At 46.6% G+C, this 17,079-nt stretch overlaps 1 protein-coding gene across 7 annotated transcripts in view; it reads right to left on the reverse strand.

Annotated features, from left to right (window-relative positions):
* MCAM (melanoma cell adhesion molecule) overlaps nt 1–17,079 on the reverse strand; it is a 909,696-nt gene that overhangs the window by 592,136 nt on the left and 300,481 nt on the right. The gene's annotated exons all lie outside the window — the stretch shown is intronic.

The raw sequence follows: 17,079 nt of genomic DNA on the forward strand, positions 1-17,079 counted from the left end.
AGTTAACAGTATGAACAACAAACGAGCATCACTCAACGGATGCCACATAACATAACCCTTTATTAAGCAATAACTATATACACGTATTGCAGAAAGTCCGCACTTGGGACGGGCGCCCAGCATCCACTACGGACTAGGAGAAATAGATTTACCGGTGAGTAAAATCTTATTTTCTCTAACGTCCTAGTGGATGCTGGGGACTCTGTAAGAACCATGGGGATTATACCCTAGCTCCCAAACGGGCGGGAGAGTGCGGATGACTCTGCAGCACCGTATGGGCAAATACCAGGTCCTCCTCAGCCAGGGTATCAAACTTGTAGAATTTTGCAAATGTGTTTGAACCTGACCAAGTAGCCGCTCGGCAAAGCTGTAATGCCGAGACCCCTCGGGCAGCCGCCTAAGAAGAGCCCACCTTCCTTGTGGAATGGGCTTTTACAGATTTTGGATGCGGCAATCCCGCCGCAGAATGAGCCTGCTGAATCGTGCTACAGATCCAGCGAGCAATGGTTTGCTTTGAAGCAGGAGCACCCAACTAGTTGGATGCATACAGGATAAACAGCGAGTCAGACTTCCTGACTCCAGCCGTCCTGGCTACATAGATCTTCAAAGCCCTGACTACATCAAGCAACTTGGAGTCCTCCAAGTCACGAGTAGCCGCAGGCACCACAATGGGTTGGTTCAAATGAAAAGAGGACACCACCTTCGGCAGAAATTGCGGCCGAGTCCGCAATTCTGCCCTGTCCATATGGAAAACCAGATAGGGGCTTTTACATGACAAAGCCGCCACTTCTGACACACGCCTAGCCGAAGCTAAGGCCAATAGCATGACCACTTTCCACGTGAGATACTTTAGCTCCACGGTCTTAAGTGGCTCAAACCAGTGAGATTTCAGGAAACTCAACACCACGTTAAGATCCCAAGGTGCCACTGGTGGCACAAAAGGGGGCTGAATATGCAGCACTCCCTTAACAAACGTCTGAACCTCAGGCAGAGAAGCCAGTTCTTTTTGAAAGAAAATGGATAGGGACGAAATCTGGACCTTTATGGACCCTAATTTTAGGCCCATAGTCACTCCAGACTGTAGGAAGTGCAGGAACCGGCCCAGCTGGAATTCCTCTGTAGGGGCCTTCCTGGCCTCACACCAAGCAACATATTTTCGCCATATACAGTGATAATGCTTTGCTGTCACGTCCTTCCTAGCTTTTATCAGCGTAGGAATAACTTCCTCCGGAATGCCTTTTTCCGCTAGGATCCTGCATTCAACCGCCATGCCGTCAAACGCAGCCGCGGTAAGTCTTGGAACAGACAGGGTCCCTGTTGCAACAGGTCCTGTCTGAGAAGTAGAGGCCACGGGTCCTCTGTATGCATTTCTTGCAGTACCGGGTACCAAATCCTTCTTGGCCAATCTGGAACAATTAGTATTGTTCTCACTCCTCTTCGTCTTACGATTCTCAGTACCTTGGGTATGAGAGGAAGAGGAGGAAACACAGACCGACTGGAACACCCACGGTGTTACCAGTGCGTCCACAGCTATCGCCTGAGAGTCTCTTGACCTGGCGCAATACCTTTGTAGTTTTTTGTTGAGACGGGACGCCATCATGTCCACCTGTGGCAGTTCCCATCGATTTGTAATCTGAGCGAAGACTTCGTGATGAAGTCCCCACTCTCCCGGGTGGAGGTCGTGTCTGCTTCCACCATCGCAACTCTGCTTCTTGTGCCGCCCTGGCGGTTTACATGACCCACTGCGGTGATGTTGTCTGACTGAATCAGCACCGGTTGGTTTGCGAAGCAGGGGCTCCGCTTGACTCAGGGCGTTGTATATGGCCCTTAGTTCCAGGATATTTATGTGCAGACAAGCCTCCTGACTTGACCACAACCCTTGGAAGTTTCTTCCCTGAGTGACTGCCCCCCAACCTCGGAGGCTCGCATCCGTGGTCACCAGGACCCAGTCCTGTATGCCGAACCTGCGGCCCTCGAGAAGGTGAGCACTCTGCAGCCACCACAGAAGAGACACCCTGGCCCTGGGGGACAGGGTGATCAGCCGATGCATCTGAAGATGCGATCCGGACCACTTGTCCAACAGATCCCATTGAAAGATCCTCGCATGGAACCTGCCGAAGGGAATGGCTTCATACGATGCCACCATCTTTCCCAGGACTCGCGTGCAGTGATGCACCGACACCTGTTTCGGTTTTAAGAGGTCTCTGACTAGAGTCACTAGCTCTTGAGCCTTCTCCGCCGGGAGAAACACCTTCTTCTGGTCTGTGTCCAGAATCATGCCCAGAAAAGGCAGACGCGTCGTAGGAATCAGCTGCGACTTTGGGATATTCAGAATCCAGCCATGCTGCTGCAACACTTCCTGAGAGTGTGCTACGCTGATCTGCAACTTCTCTCTGGACCTCGCTTTTATGAGGAGATCGTCCAAGTATGGGATAATTGTGACTCCTTGCTTCCGAAGGAGCACCATCATTTCCGCCATTACCTTGGTAAATATTCTCGGTGCCGTGGAGAGCCCAAACGGCAACGTCTGGAATTGGTAATGACATTCCTGTACCACAAATCTGAGGTACTCCTGATGAGGTGGATAAATGGGGACATGCAAGTAAGCATCCTTGATGTCCAGAGACACCATAAAATCCCCCTCTTTCAGGCTTGCAATGACCGCTCTGAGCGATTCCATTTTGAACTTGAATCTTTTCAGATAAATGTTCAGGGACTTTAAATTCAATATGGGTCTGACCGAACCATCCGGTTTCGGTAACACAAACATTGTGGAATAGTATCCCTTTCCCTGTTGAAGAAGGGGAAACTTTACCACCCCTCTATGATTTGAAATCAATAAGAGTCTAAAAACCCTTGCACACACTAAAGAATTGCAAATTATATGCACACAATGAAGACACATAGGAGTATTTGATTTAATTTATTTTTAATTATTATTTAGGATAAATGTCAGTTATTGTTGACCTGTAATATTTCACATTCCAGGCATTTTTAATATGTGTAATTAAAAGTTGTATTTTAATGAATTTACCTCTTTCTCTCTAGTGCGCCAACAAAGAGACAATCCTTTCCTTTCTAGTACTTGTCTTCCACCCTATTGTCTATGGCAGCACCCCCAGATAACATTATGAATTGATTTATAATAGTACAATTGGGGAATCATATCAGTTTAATACAAGTTAAAATAAATTGATGAAAGTCTAGTGCAGAGAAGCTCCCTTTCCCTTTTTCCCTAATCTAGAAACTTTACCACCACCTGCTGGAGAAATAGCTTGTGAATTGCCGCTAACACTACTTCCCTTTCTATGGAGGAAGCTGGCAGGGCCGATTTGAGGTAACGGTGAGGGGGCATCACTTCGAATTCTAGCTTGTATCCCTGAGACACAATCTGTATAGCCCAGGGATCCACCTGTGAGAGAACCCACTGGTGGCTGAAATGTCGGAGACGCGCCCCCACCGCTCCTGGCTCCACCCGTGGAGCCCCAGCGTCATGCGGTGGATTTAGTGGAAGCCGGGGAGGACTTCTGTTCCTGGGAACTAGCTGTATGGCGCAGCTTTTTTCCTGTACCCCTGCCTCTGGCAAGAAAGGACGCACCTCTGACATTCTTGCTTCTTTGTGAGCGAAAGAACTGCATTTGGTAATACAGTGCTTTCTTAGGTTGTGAGGGGATATATGGCAAAAAGTTTGACTTCCCAGCAGTAGCTGTGGAAACCAGGTCCGAGAGACCGTCCCCAAACAATTCCTCACCCTTGTAAGGTAACACCTCCATGTGTTTCTTGGAGTCGGCATCACCTGTCCACTGCCGAGTCCACAGGACCCTCCTGGCAGAAATTGACATTGCATTAATTCTAGAGCCCAGTAGGCAAATGTCCCTCTGGGCATCCCTCATATATAGGACAGTGTCTTTTATGTGCCCCAGGGTCAGCATAATGGTATCCCTGTCTAAGGTATCCATTTCCTCAGACAGATTATCTGTCCACGCTGCTACAGCACTACACATCCAAGCCGACGCAATTGCCGGCCTCAGTAGAGTACCGGAATGTGTATAAACAGATTTCAGGATACTTTCCTGCTTTCTATCCGCAGGATCCTTTAGGGCGGCCGTATCCTGTGACGGCAGGGTCACCTTCTTAGATAAGCGTGTGAGAGCTTTATCTACCCTAGGGGAGGATTCCCAGCGCATCCTGTCCGTTGGCGGGAAGGGGTACGCCATAAGTAACCTTTTGGAAATCAGTACTTTCTTATCGGGGGAATCCCACGCTTTTTCACATAATTCATTCAACTCATGTGAAGGGGGAAAAGTCACCTCTTGCTTGTAGCGGATGGCTTTAGTCATTTTAGGCTGCAATTTTGCATCATCGTCATCGACACTGGAGTCAGAATCTGTGTCGATATCTGTGTCAACCATTTTGGATAGTGGGCGCTTTTGAGACCCTGAGGGCCTCTGCGCTGTAGGATCAGGCATGGGTTGCGACCCTGACTGCCCCAAGGTATCAACTTTATCCAACCTTTTATGTAAGGAGTTAACATTATCATTTAACACCTTCCACATATCCATCCAATCAGGTGTCGGCACCGTCGGTGGCGACACGTCAGTCATCTGCACTTGCTCTGCCTCCACATAGCCCTCTTCGTCAAACATGTCGACACACGCGTACCGACACACCACACACACAGGGAAACTCTAAATGAGGACAGGACCCCCACAAGGCCTTTTGGAGAGACAGAGAGAGAGTATGCCAGCACACACCCCAGCGCTATATAACCCAGGAATTACACAGTAACTTAGTGTTTACCCAGTAGCTGCTGTATACATGATTAATGTGCCTAAATTTATGTGCCCCCCCTCTCTGTTTTGTACCCTCTTTCTACCGTGAATCTGCAGGGGAGAGCCTGGGGAGCTTCCTCTCAGCGGAGCTGTGGAGAGAAAATGGCGCTGGTGAGTGCTGAGGAAGAAGGCCCCGCCCCCTTAGCGGCTTCTGTCCCGCGATTTTATGTAAAAATAATGGTGGGGGCTCATGCATATAACAGTGTCCAACTGTATATATGCTGCTTTTGCCATGAGGTATTTAATTATTGCCCAGGGCGCCCCCCTCTGCGCCCTGCACCCTACAGTGACCGGAGTGTGTGGGTTAGTGTGGGCGCAATGGCGCACAGCTGCAGTGCTGTGTGCTACCTCGTATGAAGCCAGGAGTCTTCTGCCGCCGATTTGGACGTCTTCTTGCTTCAACCCGCCGGCTTCTGGCTCTGCGAGGGAGGATGGCGGCGCGGCTCCGGGAACGGACGACAAGGTCAGGTCCTGTGTTCGATCCCTCTGGAGCTAATGGTGTTCAGTAGCCTAAGAAGCGCAACCTAGCCGCAGTTAGTAGGTTTGCTTCTCTCCCCTCAGTCCCACGTAGCAGAGAGTCTGTTGCCAGCAGAAGCTCTCTGAAAATAAAAAACTTAACTAAAATACTTTCTTATTAGCAAGCTCAGGAGAGCTCACTAAAAGCACCCAGCTCTGGCCGGGCACAGATTCTAACTGAGGTCTGGAGGAGGGGCATAGAGGGAGGAGCCAGTGCACACCAGGTAGTACTAAATCTTTCTTTAGAGTGCCCAGTCTCCTGCGGAGCCCGTCTATTCCCTATGGTCCTTACGGAGTCCCCAGCATCCACTAGGACGTTAGAGAAAAAGGTAGACACCATATGTTTTGCATTTTTGTGGTTTGTGTGGATAGTTTTGTCATCTGGGACCCCCAGTTGTAGAAAGGCATCCCCTCACTGGGCTCACTTCACTCGCCAGGCTTCGGGCACGGTGGCTCGCTGCACTAGCCACAAGGTTTATAACCAACTCTATGAGGACATGGATAGAGAAGGTATGAAAGTCTATAAACATGTATATATTTTTTTTTAAATACATGTGTCTATCTTTTTTATGTATACCATTTTCATCTTGACCTTTTGACCCCATCAACCTTTTGTACTGTCTACCTTTTTCATGTCGACCTTTTGACCCTGTCGACCTAATGTCTGTCTAACATATGGTATCTATCTTTTGACTGTCTAACTAGACACAGAGGTGTAGCTAGGCACCATGGTGCCCGGAGCAAGGGAATGCTTTGGCGCTCTCCTCCCCTGTAATGAATTGGGAGCCTCGCCAACATGTGGTGGCATGTTACATTTGAAAATATTTTTTTTTTTAAATCCTAAATTGGTGACAGGGCAGTTCTAGACCTTGTGAAGCTCAGGGCAAAAATTTCCTTTGGGTGCCCTCCATGTTTAAAAGAGCGTCAGTGCATGCCAAAGGCTTGCAAAACCTATATAGAGGCAAGGCAGTATAGAATATGCAATTGTTAGCATTACTGCCTCATAGCACTGAGGTCATGGGTTCGATTTCCATGGCCCTAACTGTGTGGAGTTTGTATATTCTCCTCGTGCTTGCGTGGGTTTCCTCAGGGTACTCAGATTTCCTCCCACAATACAAAAATATACTTTTAGGTTAATTGGTTCTCAACAAAAATTAACCCTATTTTTTTGTTTGTGTGTGTATGTGTGTGTATGTGGTAAGGAATACAGGGGGTAATTCCAAGTTGATCGCAGCAGGAATTCAGTTAGCAATTGGGCAAAACCATGTGCACTGCAGGGGAGGCAGATTTAACATGTGCAGAGAGAGTTAGATTTGGGTGTGGTGTGTTCAATCTGCAATCTAATTTGCAGTGTAAAAATAAAGCAGCCAGTATTTACCCTGCACAGAAATAAAATAACCCACCCAAATCTAACTCTCTCTGCACATGTTATATCTGCCTCCCCTGCAGAGCACATGATTTTGCCCAATTGCTAACTGAATTCCTGCTGCGATCAACTTGGAATTACCCCCATAGACTGATGAAAAAATCACCAAAAAACAATTGCGCATACAACCCTAGAATGCAGCCCAGGTCAGCTCAAATGGCTCACCACACCATGAATAACCAAATACAATAGAAAAAGAAGAGACCCAGTGGCACAGATAGGGTGAGAGTACAAACTAACAGATTCTTTCCAAAGCTGTAGTTTTCTTTCAAGGCTCTGTCAAAGTCGAAAAATATCATGATTCATATGCCTTGTACTAACCCCATGCACATGCCCGCTGCGCGTGCACACGCTCTGTAGTGCGTACGCATATTCGCACTTTGCGTAATGGAGCTTCTACGGCCGTGCGCTTTGGCGCGTGGTATGCGCATTTATGGTAGAGTTTGTGAGCATGTAGCGTGCGACTCGATCGTAGCATATTTAACCCAAATAGCGTATATTATAGTTAATATTCCCCTAGACAATGTCAGCAAGTATGTTTAGTTTAAACGGTTCCTGGACAGAGGGATTCCTCTTTACATGATAGGAAGGGTCAGATAAAGGTTGAAAGGTGGTGTCTAGTATCCAGCTGTAGGGTATTTTAAGGGTAACATTTCGGTGTTAGTTAGGAAAGGATCGCTCGCTCCTGCGTATAGTTATGTACAAAAGTAGTATATGGACATTAACTGTATTTGCTGTAAATTACACATGCGTCGGGAATCCTGAGGATACCTCCCACCTGGGCAGTTGGGGAAAGACACAGCCCACCTGTTCAAATCCACCTATGACCTTTGCTATAATGTGGAGACACATTCCTGTGTCCAATGAACAATGAGATTATAGGGACCATTGTATTGTGAATATATGTTGTGTATATAAAGACCACCATTGCCTGTCCAGTCACTCACTCTCTCTGAAGGCCTTCTCTCTGAATGCTGAGGGCTGGATCCACGACGCGCTTGCGAATCATCCCCACGTATGTATATTTCTCTGTAGCCATTTTGTTATCCTTTCTGTTTGCCATCTGTTCTCATTCTGTTTGCTCGTGTTTGCGATCGTTCGCTATTGTTCATATTATTCTTCGTTATTCTGTTTAGATTTCCCTGTTAGTTTGTGGTATATAACTTGTATTGTGTTTTTCCCTTTTCTCTAAATCATCCACGGCAGGGTTAGAGCTGTTGTGGTTTTTAAATCCAAATCAAGTCTTGTGTTTTCACTCCTACGCAAAGGGCTCTTTTAGCATCTTAATCGCTCATACAGTATACACATTGTTAAAAGGTTCTAATCGTTACATCATTACAGTACTTGGTTATTAAGGTTTAGAGTGTAAGCATATTCTTACTGTGTTTAAGGTTTAAAAGGTTATCGACTGTGTGTGCGTTCGCTGTGTGTATTCCATACACTCAGCACAGCATGTGTACGCCAAGTGCGTACCACGTACGGTACTCCGTATGCAATTAGCGTGCAAAGTGTGTAACACGTGCACGTGGTCTAGCGCGGCCATAGCGGCTCAACGGTAATCGTATATAGCTTTATGTTTAATGATAATAATTGACATTATCAATTGAGGGCTCGACCGGTCCTCCTCATATCCGCAACCTAGCAGGACAAGGCAGAATTTTATCTATCAGCAAAGGGCGGGAAGGTAGTATCCCCTGTTAGCCGTTTGGTGGTCGGGGATACAGTAGTGCTGATTAGATAGGTGTCTGCTCCGCTTGGTTTGTAGGGATGCTGGTGGGATCCGGATCCGAAAGGTAAGAACGCTCAGCTATTGGTTTTTAAATCTGTTTAAATTTCTGTTTGGTGCAATCTGCGCACGCAACACACGCACGCACACACTGGTATTTTCATTTGTGTATTTTCGCATATCCACCTCTCTGTTTGCCATTAGCATTGATCACGTGCTGGGAAATTTGTTGCTATTTCGTGAAAAGTAAAAGTAATATTTAAGGGAGTAATTGTAGAACACACACACAGCCTGACCCGGTTATAAAGGTTTATACAGAAGATACTGCGTGGTGCTTGGTAAGCGATCATAGTTAAATATCGTTTGCATTTATAGAAGAGTGTTATTTGTGTTACTGCGGACGTATCCGGCCTTTGTATACGAGTCTCGGACCACGCGCGGGATTGCGTACGCAACGCAAAGGCCTACACATGTGGCGTGTTTACGCAACGTGCGTACAGATACGCCCACTGAATACAAATCACACGATAGCATTGGTTTAGTTTAAGTGATACGGTAGCCACACGATAATAGCACAAATTTGTTCAGTTTCCAAAATTTAGTTTAAAGATCCTTCTCCTATTGCATTATCTCTGGGATTAGCCTGCCCACCTGAATGAAAGAAATTTTCTGTACAGAAAAATCAAAGTGCATATGAGTGAGCAGGAGTGAGTGTGAAAATAAAGTTTTTTGTGAACCCACAATTCGGGATCCCGTCGGAGACCACATCAGGTGAGTGGACACTTGGTGGCGTGGGAGAAGGCCATCTCACGTTAACATTGTATAAGGTATAAAGGAGCAAGGTAGCATACAGCAGACCAAAAGGTCGGCGAAAGTCAGAAATCCGTTTAAAGTAAGTAATTAAGTTCTGAAAACCCTGACTTAAGAAAGGTCAGAGATAGTGAGCGCAGCCCCGGGGGTTTGCGTAGTACCCATATAGGCCCGTTTTGAGAATACGCTCCGGCTGAGGTTTCGCAGCCTAAACAACCGATTCCGTTGGTCGTTCAGTGGATAAGTAATAGCTACTTATACGCAGTGCAACTGGACCGCACGCTACTGTGTACATTAGTTAGTTCACCTTGATACCCACTAAAATTGCTGCGGGATCATAGACGCTAATTGTACAGGTAAACGTGATTTGTGTAGGTTTTTGTTATTTTAAATGAGTTTCGCTGTTCACTCAGGAAAATCTCCAACAACTGATATTTACTGGGAGGAGTAGCATACTCCCACACGCTCTCAGTAAATAGAGGTTACAAAAGAACCACAGATTGGGTACAACCGGCACTGGACACAGGGCTTGGTGTATTGGCCAATAGGGGCGTGAGTGGGTGAAAGCGCTCAGAGAACTTTCACCGTCGCCTTACCACTGAGTAAGTTGGTTTTTGTAAGGGTTCGCTGAGAAGGCAATACCTGCAAAGAATGGGGGCCAGTTGCTCAAGTAAGGGACGATCAACAAGGGTTCACGTTGATATATGTCGGCCCAAAGGGTCAGCGAGGTACATAATGTGTGAGAAATATGGATCACACGCAGAGGTCTTGTGCAATGAGTGGGAACGTATGACTGTGAACGATGGGGAACAGTTCCCTAGGGTAGGCAGTTTTAGTCCTGAGGTATTGCAAAATCTAAGGAGAAGGATATGTCTGATAAAATCCGGTAAGCAACAGATTAGACATTATGATTATTTACAGTTATGGCAACAGGAAGGTGAGATACAATGGGGATTAGCTCAAGCAGCTGGTTCCAACCCTGGCAGGAAACTGATAGCCACAGCACCACCACCACCACCATACATAACAGGAGAGGAAATGGCTACAGAGAATGGCATACTGGTATATGATAAAAGTGCACTTAATAAATGTATTAATGATAAGAGTAAAGTAGATAAGTGTATTGATGCTAATGCTAACCCGTGCAAGTTGTATCCCATCTTAAACTTCTCTCAGGACTGCGACCAGGAAGATGAGCCCACAACGATATCAGCACTCTCTTTAGCAGCCACCATACAAGAGACTACAGTGGGCATGGCCCAACCAGTAAGAGGAGTAGCGAAGCCCCCTAGTGGAGGGATAGGTGAGGTCGTGTCCACGGGTAAGTATGGAACTGTACACTATGCAGAAACAATTACACCACACATTGTAGAAGAAACACAGAGTGATGTAACTGAACTTAATCCTGTCAGGGTAATCGCAGTCCCAAATGGAAAGATTGACGCTCTGGGAGTCACTCCCGTCAGGAACATTGCAATGCATTGTCCCTTTTCCCGGACAGAATTAAGGACAATTATGTCTGAATTTCCTGATCCAAGGAATGATCTAGCCGCATGCCAAAGGTTCATTAAAGAACTAGGTAACGCCACTGAACCCACTAACAAAGATTGGCGGACAGTACTGCGGGCATGTTTGCCCTCTACTATTGACCCTTTAAAATTCATTTCTGATTGTAAGTTAGACGAAGAGAGACCTCTCACTGGCCCTCATTCCGAGTTGTTCGCTCGCAAGCGGATTTTAGCAGATTTGCTCATGCTAAGCAGCCGCCTACTGGGAGTGAATCTTAGCATCTTAAAATTGCGAATGATGTATTCGCAATATTGCGATTACACACCTCGTAGCAGTTTCTGAGTAGCTTCAGACTTACTCGGCATCTGCGATCAGTTCAGTGCTTGTCGTTCCTGGTTTGACGTCACAAACACACCCAGCGTTCGCCCAGACACTCCCCCGTTTCTCCAGCCACTCCTGCGTTTTTTCCGGAAACTGTAGCGTTTTTTCCCACACGCCCATAAAACGGCCTGTTTCCGCCCAGTAACACCCATTTCCTGTCAATCACATTACGATCGCCAGAACGATGAAAAAGCCGTGAGTAAAATTCCTAAGTGCATAGCAAATTTACTTGGCGCAGTGCGGACATTGCGCATGCGCATTAAGCTGAAAATCGCTGCGATGCGAAGATTTTTACCGAGCGAACAACTCGGAATGACCCCCACTGATGCATACAATCAGGAAAATGTTAAGCAGATCAAAATGCAGTTAGGAGTATATTTCCCAACTGTTGTCAAGTGGAACAGAATTTTCTCCATTAGACAAAAAGAAGGTGAAACTGCTTCTGACTATTTCCATCATGCATTAGAGGAAATGGCTAGATACACGGGAGTTGTAGACATTGAGGAAAATGTGCACCATAGGGAAGTAGCGGTTTCTGTATTAATGGACGGTTTAAAGGACGTGTTGAGAAGTAGGGTACAAACCACTCAACCTAACTGGAGAGGTATGTCGGTGGCTGTTTTGAGAGAGACCGCTGTCGGGCATGATCGGAACATCATTAGACACAGGGAGTCACAGGGCGATAAGCTGATGGCAATAAGTATACAGGCCCTTACAACAAGGCCACCTCAGCCCCAGACCCCTGACGGGAAGTCGTATGTGGTAAAATGTTATAACTGTCAGATAGGGACATTTTGCACGAAACTGCACCTATGGAAACCCACAGAAGGTATATCAACCCCCTAGACGACAACGTGACACACAACATGACACACGTAATTGGGATCAAGGACCGCAGAGGAGGAGTTATGAGCCACATGCAGGGGAAACAAAAAGGTACCCACCAAAAAGACTGGCAGGTCTCTGAAAATTCTCTGTTGCCCCCCTCACATATTGTAGCTGCCAGCGCGCTGCGGGGAGGTCACCACTTACAATAGGGATCAGGCCACACCTGTAGTCTGCAGCCAGTTAAATTAATTGCGAGCCTTGGAAGTAAACCCGAGGTCACAATTGATGTAGCTGGTAGATCACTACCTTTCTTTGTAGATATGGGGGCGGCCAAGTCAGTGTTAAATTCAACAGTGGGTATGAAAACCACTGGTAAAACAATTCCAGCCATGGGAGTAACAGGAGTAGTACAACACTACCCTTTAAGTAAACCAACAGAGACCAAGCACTCCTTTTTGCTAGCTGCATCAGCTCCAACTAATCTACTTGGGAGAGATTTACTGTGCAAGATGGGGTGCGTCATATATTGTACTCCTGGAGGTGTTTTCTTAGATATACCCGAGAATCACGCTCAGGAAGTGCAGGATATGCTAGACTCCCCACAAAGGTTAATGTCACACACTGCTGTTACAGACAGGTGTCCATCCAAGGTAGAGGAAATGATCTCCCAGATACCGGAGTCACTTTGGACCAAGGATGGACAGGACACTGGATTAATGGCAAATGTAGCTCCTGTAGTAGTTCAAGTAAAAGATGGTAGGATAGCTCCAAAAATCCCACAGTATCCTCTGAAGCCAGAGGTGGAGTTAGGAGTTTACCCAGTAATAGAGCGCTTGCTACAACAGGGCATTCTGGTTAGGACGTCCAGCACTGCCAATAGTCCCATCTTCCCTGTGAAAAAGAGTGGGGGGAGGGGTTACAGGCTAGTGCAGGATCTAAGGGGGATCAACAAAATAGTTGAGAGCCAATTCCCCGTAGTGCCAAATCCAGCTGTCATCCTTATGCAAATCCCTCCCACTGCAAAATTTTTCACTGTTATTGACCTCTGCTCCGCTTTTTTTTTGGTCCCTCTGCACCCTGACAGCCAATACTTGTTTGCATTCACATACAGAGGAGTACAGTACACCTGGACTCGTTTACCACCAGGTTTTATTGACAGCCCAAGTATTTTCTCACAGGCTTTGCATGATTGTTTACAGTCCTTTCAACCTGAGAGCGGATCAGTATTAATACAGTATGTAGATGACTTACTGCTGTGTTCTGATTCACTCGAATTGTCCTTGAGAGACACGAAACAGCTTTTGTTTCATCTTTCTGATACGGGACACAAGGTTTCAAGGGATAAATTGCAGTTATGCCAGACCAAGGTAAAATATTTGGGACATTGCTTGACACAAGGACTGAGACACCTCACCGCTGATAGAATACAGGCGATTCGCGACACGACTGCCACAAACCCAGCAACAGATTCGCACTTTCCGAGAAATGTGTGGGTACTGCCGCAACTGGATCCCAGGGTTTTCCATACTAGCCTTACCTTTACAAGAGATGATCTCATCAAACAAACCAGATCGGATTTTGCACACAGATGAGTCCGAACTGGCATTTGAGAGACTCAAACAGTGCCTATCGCAGCCACCAGCATTAGGTATGCCAGATTATGGGAATACCTTTGAACTGTACGGTACGGAGAATGCTGGGTGTGCGGCAGGTGTTTTAACCCAGAAACATGGTGATGCCAGCAGGCCGGTAGCCTACTACAGCGCTCAGCTAGACACCGTAGCACGATCCCTCCCCACATGCTTGCGAAGTGTTGCCGCGATAGCATTGCTAGTGAGTAAAAGCAAAGATGTAGTGTTAGGACACAACCTGACCATCCATACACCTCATGCAGTGTCAGCCTTACTGAATTCTGCCCAAACCAGACACGTCTCATCAGCGCGGTTTACAAGGTGGGAATTAGCACTAATGGCCCCTGTAAACATCACCATAAGGAGATGCAGCGCACTAAATCCTGCAACATATCTCCCAGGTGTGCCTGGACAGGCACAAAGGGTGGGGGATGAGTGTGATGGTGAAGGAGGATTTAGTACAGACACTGACACACATGATTGTATGGAATATTTGACCCAAAATTTCACTACAAGGCCCGACATCAGTGACAACCCACTGGAAGGTGTAGATTTTACTTTTTACACTGACGGTAGTTGCCATAGACAGACGGACTCGGGAGACTTGTGTACTGGATACGCAGTCGTAGATGACAAAGGTACCATAGAAGCGGAACCCCTGGGCCCACCTCACTCAGCACAAGTTGCTGAGCTGGTCGCCCTAACCAGAGCGTGTGAATTGGCTAAGGGTAAGTCAGCCAATATCTACACGGATTCTAGGTATGCCTTTGGAGTAGTGCATGATTTCGGGGCCCTATGGCGCCTCAGACGGCAGCTGGCACACCCGTGGCGCATGCAACCCACATCAAAAGACTTCTAGCAGCGACACAGGAACCTGACAGAGTGGCTGTTATCAAGTGTAAAGCCCACACGTACAGCCAAGACCCAGTGTCACTTGGTAACAGCTGGGCAGACGAAGCTGCTAAATCAGCAGCCAGCACTCCCATACAGACAGACATCACACAACTGATGGTATTCAATACCGTCAACACAGAAATTGAGTGAAATGCAAAATGTGTGTTCCCCACAGGAAAAGGCAGTCTGGAGGTCAAAAGGATATGGCCAGGGGTCCTCTGGACTCTGGACAGATGGACAGGGTAAGCCAGTGGCACCCAGAGCATACCTTCCAAGTTTAGCTGATGCGGCACATGGTCTGACTCATCTTGGCAAAGAAGGTATGTGCAAGTTGGTAAGAGCCTACTGGTGCGCGCCAGGATTTTCTTCCCATGCGGGTAAGAGAGCAATGACATGCCTCACCTGCTTGAGGAAGAACATTGGAAAGGCAATACCAACAGAACCATCCCATATCCCGCCAACGGACGGCCCTTTTCAGGTAATACAAATTGATTTCATACAATTGCCATCCTGTAGAAACGTAAAGTATGTATTGGTTTGTATTGATGTGTTTTCAAATTGGGTTGAAGCGTTCCCCGCTGCCACAAATACTGCTGTGTTTACTGCAAAGAAAATTGTGCAGGAATTTGTGTGCAGGTATGGTATCCCTAGGATAATTGAAAGTGATAGGGGTACCCATTTTACAGGTGAAGTCTTTCAGGTAATGTGCAAATTAATGGGAATTAATAGTAAGCTGCATACTCCGTACCGCCCACAGGCAAGTGCGAAAGTGGAAAGAGTAAACAGCACTATTAAGAACAAGTTGAGCAAAGTAATGGTTGAAACTGGATTGTTGTGGCCAGAAGCTTTGCCACTTGTATTGTACAGCATCAGAACCACTCCCAGGTCCCCTCTTAATCTGTCCCCCTTTGAGATTCTTTTTGGCCGACAATCCCATGTAATGATTGACCCCCAGGATGATTTGAAATGTAACAATGAAGTAACTGTAAAGTATTTGGTTAAGATGAGCAAGCAGTTGAGGAATCAAAACAGCAATCTAAAGCTAATGATTCCTGATCTGCCAGACAGTAATTGTCATGACATTGAACATGGGGATTATGTAATGATTCTGAATTTTCTACACTCAGGTTGCCTGATTGACCGTTGGGAAGGACCGTACCAAGTCTTACTGACCAGCACGACAGCATTGAAGGTTGCAGAGAGAGAGACTTGGGTCCACTCGTCCCACTGTAAGAAGGTCGCTGACCCAGAGAAAGCCTGTGACAAAGAACAGTGTGGGGAGGAAACCATATCACTGGAGTGTCTGTTCCGGGAAGGTTGAGAGGCAGGACTGTTGTCACGGCACCTGAGCACAGAGAACTACAAGATCAGAGGCGGTTGTCGTGCCAAGTTTTCTTTCCCTCCTAATTATTTTCTTTTCCCCCATTACAACTCTTTCTTTCTCCTCCTGCAAGATGGACTTGCCCCAAGAGACTGCATTCCGTGTTTTCCTGTTGACCCTGTTGCTGACCAGAGCAGTCTGTTTCGGTGAGAGTACCAGTGAGGTCGAGAAAGGATCTGGAATGGGTTCTGATGACCAGGATGGATTCGTAGAATTCCAAGAGCAACACAATCACCGAGCAAAGGCGAGTATCAGAAAACGATCTGGTAGCCATGAAACTAAGAGACATTGTGAAGGATTGTTAGCTGAAGAGAATTGTATCTGTAGGAATTGTGAAAACATAGTTGAGGACGGGTGCATCCAGAGATGTCAGTCCAGCCTCAATATCAACATGGACCGACATCCATTGAGTGACTATCACTCATTAGTGGGTAAGGTTTTAAACCAAACGGAATGCTTGGTGTGCTCACAAGTACCTCAAGGTCATAGAAAGTCAGGACTAGTGCCATACGCTTTAACGATAGATGAGGTACTTGAATTAAGGGGTGGGAGACCGGTGGACAAGAAATGTAATATTTCTAGGCCTCCTAGTTTGAAGCTCCACCAATATCATGTGGATAGGTCCTTAGTATGTTTTAACATTTCCAATCCCCGAAAGCCGGGAAATTGGGAAGTGACATGGAACAACCAAACCATGGCATTTTCACATAGAGCCGATAGAATGCCCGTAGACTCAGAACTTATACGCCAAATAGCCAACGGTGGGAGATATTTTCAATATAGGTACACTCTAGGAAGTAGGACCATGCGAGTTGGAGAAGTAGCACCAGGATACTGTGTGCATATCATACAGCCTGATACGTGTAATAGACAAATGAGAGAGTTAGGGATAGGATTTTTCACCTGGAAGGTTTGTAATATGGTGATGTCATTTTCTGTCCCATATGTCCTCCCCGATGATGCATATTTCATATGTGGGAGGAAGGCGTATAAGTGGCTTGCCCCAAACTCAGAGGGATTGTGTTACATTGAAAGAGTGTTGCCGGAAGTAATGACCATTACCCATGATAGAATGAAAGACGTTCACCGCAATGCTCAAGCTCCTTACACTCACACCCATTACGAACACATTGTAAAGAGACACC

The sequence above is a fragment of the Pseudophryne corroboree genome, chromosome 10, assembly GCF_028390025.1.
Source record: "Pseudophryne corroboree isolate aPseCor3 chromosome 10, aPseCor3.hap2, whole genome shotgun sequence".
Taxonomy (NCBI): domain Eukaryota; kingdom Metazoa; phylum Chordata; class Amphibia; order Anura; family Myobatrachidae; genus Pseudophryne; species Pseudophryne corroboree.